Source organism: Bison bison, unplaced genomic scaffold (genome assembly GCF_000754665.1).
Source record: "Bison bison bison isolate TAMUID 2011002044 unplaced genomic scaffold, Bison_UMD1.0 scf7180017864105, whole genome shotgun sequence".
Lineage (NCBI taxonomy): Eukaryota > Metazoa > Chordata > Mammalia > Artiodactyla > Bovidae > Bison > Bison bison.
Window position 1 is genome coordinate 6,551,286 of NW_011494677.1, and position 6,000 is coordinate 6,557,285.

The window sequence follows — 6,000 nt, forward strand, 5'->3', positions numbered from 1 at the left end:
TGACTGAAGTTTCAAGGAAACAAAGAAAGCTGTGAATTTGATCAGATCATTGCCAAGAATTTTCAGCATGCTATGCAGAAAAAAATGAGTAAAGAAGAGAAGAGTCTATTTCTTCACACTCAAGAACTCTGGCTGTCAAGAGTTAGGCTCCTCAAATAAGTTTTTGCAAGTGAAAAAAGTCCAGTAAAACTAGTTATTTAATTTACAAAGGCTTATCTCAGTGGTATATTCAATATATGGAGGAGCCTGAAGACAAAGTACCAAAAAATTTAACACTTGTAAAAAGAGGGAATGTTCCCAAGGTTGACTATTGACATAAATGGATTAGTTAACAAAGATTCTTTCTTACTATTTAGACATATCCAAGCTTACGGCAGAAAGAAATCAGTGCTGTATTAGCCATATTTAATGTGTGTGAATGCCAAAACGGAACATCAAAAATAATTCCCACAGACAAAGCTAACTAAGAATCCATAAGAAATCCATCTGCCAGTATCTTCTGTGTTGATACAATAATATTCCAGCCACTTTTGAGAAATGCGTTCCCTCAGCCTAATTAGCTCCCAGTGGGGCAATGAATGTCTATCAGTGAAATCTCTCTGTAATATCTGATTCCTCATATAATCCGAGAAACCAGAACTTGCTGACAGACCACCGAATATTTGCTTTGCTTCACAATGACTTGTAATTTAAGTCTTTCTAATTTGGCATAAATAAAAAATAAAGGAAGAAATAGACTCTGTAGAAAGTCTAATCTGTGTTCAAATTCTCTTAAAGGTGGTTCTCTATATTCTAGTGAAAGACTAAAAACAGTCTCCCCCTCATTAATATAACTATTGTCTTTTTCATTATTATAATTTCTATTATTACCATTTTAATTTGTGTATTACTGTTATTTTTAAAAATTGTGGCACATATTTAAGAATTTTTTCTATAATCACCCAGGTATACCCCAGATATCCATTAAGTGATTTTCAGGTGTCAAAAGATGGAGTAACTGATGCACTGGAGGGATTGAAGGAAGAAAAATGGTAGGCAGAGAGATGAAAATAAGTTCAGTGGGTTAGTAGAGGTCTGAGATGGAGATGCCAGAAATGAAGCTAAAAATATAGCTGAAAAGTAGAATTTCTGGATGTTGTGACAGAATGGATATGCTTAACATGAGAGGGTTCATAGGAAGACTCTGAGTTTCCAAGGCAAGAGGAACAGTTCTATCAACAATAAAAGGGGGCAGTGAGCAGGTAAGACTCATTTATCCTAAAACTGAGGATTTTAGGGTAAATATGTTGGGTTTGAAGTTAACATGGTAATGTCCAAGTAAAGAATATTTTTACATATAATTAACATAACCTTTGTTTGTATATAGATGCTTCTAAAATGTTTGAAAATGGTTTTCTGAATGACAGTAAGCAAATTACATTGATCATTTGCCTAACAAACTGGCTTCATAAACAGACAAAGATAAATAATAGCTCATACACCAAATTAGCATGGTTGAAATGTAAACAAATATTGCAAAGGAATCACTGCTGCTGCTGCTACTAAGTCGCTTCAGTCGTGTCCGACTCTGTGTGACCCCATAGACGGCAGCTCACCAGGCTCCCCCGTCCCTGGGATTCTCCAGGCAAGAACACTGGAGTGGGTTGCCATTTCCTTTTCCAATGCATTAAAGTGAAAAGTGAAAGTGAAGTCACTCGGTGGTGTCCGACTCTTAGCGACCCCATGGACTGCAGCCCACCAGGCTCCTCTGCCCATGGGATTCTCCAGGCAAGAGTACTGGAGTGGGGTGCCTTTGCCTTCTCTGAAGGAATCATTATTAGTATTAAATGTTATAGCACCATAATACAAACATTTAGTCTTTATAAATAATAATTCGGCCCCTATTTTGAATAACTCATATAAATCTTTACAGTTTTCAGGATTTTATTTCTAGGTTTCCATTGATGCTTTCCAGTATTTTTTTTCCTAACAACAGATAAGAAATTCTCCCCAACAGTTGGCAGCAAGACAAACACCACTTTACATTCACTGTGAAGTGTTGCCTGTTTCCCTTCACTTGATCATTTGCCTTTCTTAGATAATTAACAACCATCACATAAGTACAACCATTTCAGATCCTGGCCCACTGACCCCAACAATCCCACAACGTGAAAAGAGCTGAGATGGAGTAAGAATTAGTGAAAAGCGTTAGTCTGCTCAGTCATTTACAACTCTTTGTGAGCCCTGGACTGTAGCTCACCAGGCTCCTCTGTCCATGGAATTCTCCAGACAAGAATACTGGAGTGGGTTGCCATTTCCTTTTCCAGGTGATCTTCCTAACCCAGGGATCAAACCCGGGTCTCCTGTATTGCAGGCAGATCCTTTACTGTCTGAGCCACCAGGGAAACCCTAAAGATTAGCAGTAAGAGTAAAGTTTGGGCTTCCCTGGTGGCTTAGGGGTAAAGAATCTGCCAGCAATACAGGAGACACAGGGTTCAATTGCTGGGTCAGGAAGATACCTTGGAGGAGGGTATGGCAACCCATTCCAGTTGCCTAGAGAATCCCATGGACAGAGGAGCCTGCTGAGCTCTTCTGAGTCCATGTATCACAAAGAGTCAGACATGACTGAAGCAACTAAGCATACACACACCAGATTAAAGTTATAAAACAAAAGGTTTCCCTCTGGATGGATGGGCAATTTCTTCAATACTTCAATATTTCTTTCTAAAGACATCTATTAAAATAAGCTAATTTCATCTCCTGTAACTGAAGTGAAGTGAAAGTCACTCAGTCGTGTCCAACTCTTTGTGACCCCATGGACTATACAGTTCATGGAATTCTCCAGGCTAGAATACTGGAGTGGGTAGCATTTCCCTTCTCCAGGGGATCTTCCCAACCCAGGGATCAAACCCAGGTCTCCCACACTGCAGGTGGATTCTTTACCATCTGAGCCACAGGGGAAGTCCTGTAACTGAGTAGGACCCTATGTGGCCTTCCCAGGACAGGCCTTCCCTCATATCCTCTGCTTTAGCTCCTCTCTGAAGTACCTATTTAATTGATGTTGTTGTTCAGTCATCCAGTCAAGTCCGACTCCTTGAGATCCCATGGACTGTAGCACACCGGGCCTCCCTGTCCCTCACCATCTCCTGAAGTTTGCCCGAGTTCACGTCCATTGCTTTGGTGAAGCCATCCAGCCATCTCATCTCTAATGCCCTCTTTTCCTCTCCTCAATCGTTCCCAGCATCAGGGACTTCTCCAATGAGTTAGCATTCACATCAGGTGACCAAAATACTGGAGTTTCAGCCTCACCATCAATCATCACCTCACCATCAACTTCCAATGAGTATTCAGGATTGATTGAATAGATAACAGTATTTAATGCACATTTCCCGAGTTGTTTTACAGATGTGAAAACCCCCCACCAGAGGGAAAACGTTAACTCCTTCATGACCATGAAGCACATGTCCCCAGGCCTCTTGGAGTTTCAGGACTGATACTGTTTACTCCTGTGACACCACTCTGTTCCCTCACTACCAGCCAATCAGAGAATCATGCACAAGCTGATCATGTATCCTGAGATCCCTCTCCCTCACCTGGCTCTTAAAAATGCTTTGATGAAAAGCTCTGAAGAGCTCAGGGCTTTTTAGGGCATGAGCAACCTGTTTACTTGCATGGCCTTGCAATAATCCTTTCTCTCCTCCAAACTCTGACATTTCTGTTTGGCCTCTCTGTGCTGGGCATACAGACTTACGCTAACACTCCTACCAAGACCCACATGCAACATGTCAAAAGAGGATGATGTCATTGAATGTCCAGTGCTTGGGGTCTCTTTGTCACTGGACTCTCCTCTGAGCCCATGGTGAATATATGGAATTAGCTTCTCAGGGGATTAAGCTAATATAAAACTGCTCAGAAACCTCAAAGATGAAAGGAGACCCAGGCTGAAATAAGGGTAGGGAGGTATTATTCAGGCATGAAGTGTGTCATGGTAACATTAAACAAGCAGTTGATTTCATTACCAAGGAGCCCAAACCGGAAGTCCTATCTTTTATCCTATAGTGGTCATTAGCCAGAGAGTGGCAGACATCCAGATTCATTCCACAGCTAATATGGTAACCTTCAAAATGAGTTCTCTATTAGAACACATGAAAAATTACATGAAACTCTATATACAATGTCTCATCTAAAAACGATTTAATTCCAGCTCTATCACAGAGTCTATCACAGAGCCGGGTAGCCCTCAAGGATCACTTTGTCTTTCTGAGGTTGTTCCCTCATCTTGAATAAATACAGGCATGATAACACAAATCACCCACGAATCTATTGCTAAGGAAACTTTAAGGAATACACATATAAAACAAATATAAGAGCTAAACAGAAGTGTTAAGTTTAGCTGTGAATAACAATACTTTGATTTATACCATATGGTCTCTTGAGAGACTTTCTCACCTGAAGTATCAATTTACGGCACTTTCTCTGTAGACTCTGGCTATATGTAGAAATAGTTAACTAAAGAGATATAGAGAATTCCTTGCTCACTGAAGGCTGGGTTATCTGACTACCCAGAAAAACAAGTATTGGATCAGCCATAATGACCCTAGAGAGATTTTTTGGCAGGACTGGAAATTGTAGTTTTCTGGTTTTTTTTTTTTTTTTTTAAACTGTCACATTCTCTGAAAAGTCAGTCTGCTCTTCCTTTCCATGGTTCTTTGCAGTACTTGTGCAGAGATGGCATTCAAAAGAAAATTCCAGCTCCAGGAGACCACTCGTATCAAATAGGATATCCTCTAAACATTTAAAATTCAGCTTTTAGAAAATAAGATTCTCCTTTAAATATTTTTTTTAATGTGGACCATTTTTCAAGCCTTTATTGAATGTGTTATAGTATTGCTTCTGTTTTTTATGTTTTGGCTTTTTTTTTTTTTTTTGGCTGCCAGGCATGTGTGATCTTAGTTCCCCGATCAGGGATTGAACACACGCTCCCTTGCATTGGAAGCAGAAGTCTTAACCACTGGACAACCAGGGAAATGCCAAGGCTCTCCTTTAAAACTGACCCATGAGAACATAATTCCAGTCCCACCTGCAGCCCCCATGTCCTAATTCTCCTCTGCCCCAGAGCTGGTGGGGGTGGCATGTGCAGTGCAATCCGTCTCAACCCCAGCTTTGGAGACATGGGAATCTGGACCTCCTCCCTGCCTTGTGCATTTATGTGACATGATGTAAACCACCTCACCTCCCTGGGCCTCCTTTTTGAAGTGAAGATACAGTAACAGATGATTGGCAAGGTGACTGGATTAGAAAATGTCTGTGAAGTGGCTAGTAGACAATCTGAAACCTAGTATGTATCCACTGAATCCTAGCTATGATCATAATTTACACAGAACTGCAGAGTCCCGAAAGGAAAATATAACATACACAATAAAGACCCTGAACCCAGCACTCTTTCTGAACTGCCCCAAGAAAACCCAGCATTGAAAGCAATTTTTTATCCAATTGTCAGGTATCCTGTGATATAGAAGCCCATCACGTACTTACAGAGCTGAGGTGTTCCTGGGGGTGGGTGCGGGGGGAGCTGTCTTGAAGGTTCTGTATTATACATGTTCTGGTGAAATTATACCTTCAGAGTTTTTGGAATGCATGCAAAAGATCCAATCAGCTTCTTAATAACCAGAGAATTAGCTGGCTTGAAGGAACGTTTGTTCATTCCCCTCTGTTTTCAGTGAAGGTCATGGAGCCCACACTGAATTATCTAGAGGGATGAATACACGGGAGATTCGGTGGTTTCCTGCTTGGACGTGGAAAGCCCAAACCATCAGATTCTCCCTTTATTCAGCCCCTGGCATTGTGCTGGCATAGAACAGATGCCCGACAATTATCTGATGACCGAATGAAGAGTGGGATTCAGGTCAGTTTGGAGACAATGGAAGAAATCATATGCACAAAAATCTGGCAGAGGATAACACTTGACAATTAGATCCACAGAAGTCCCATTAAGAATTGTAAATGGGGTGGGATGGGCGG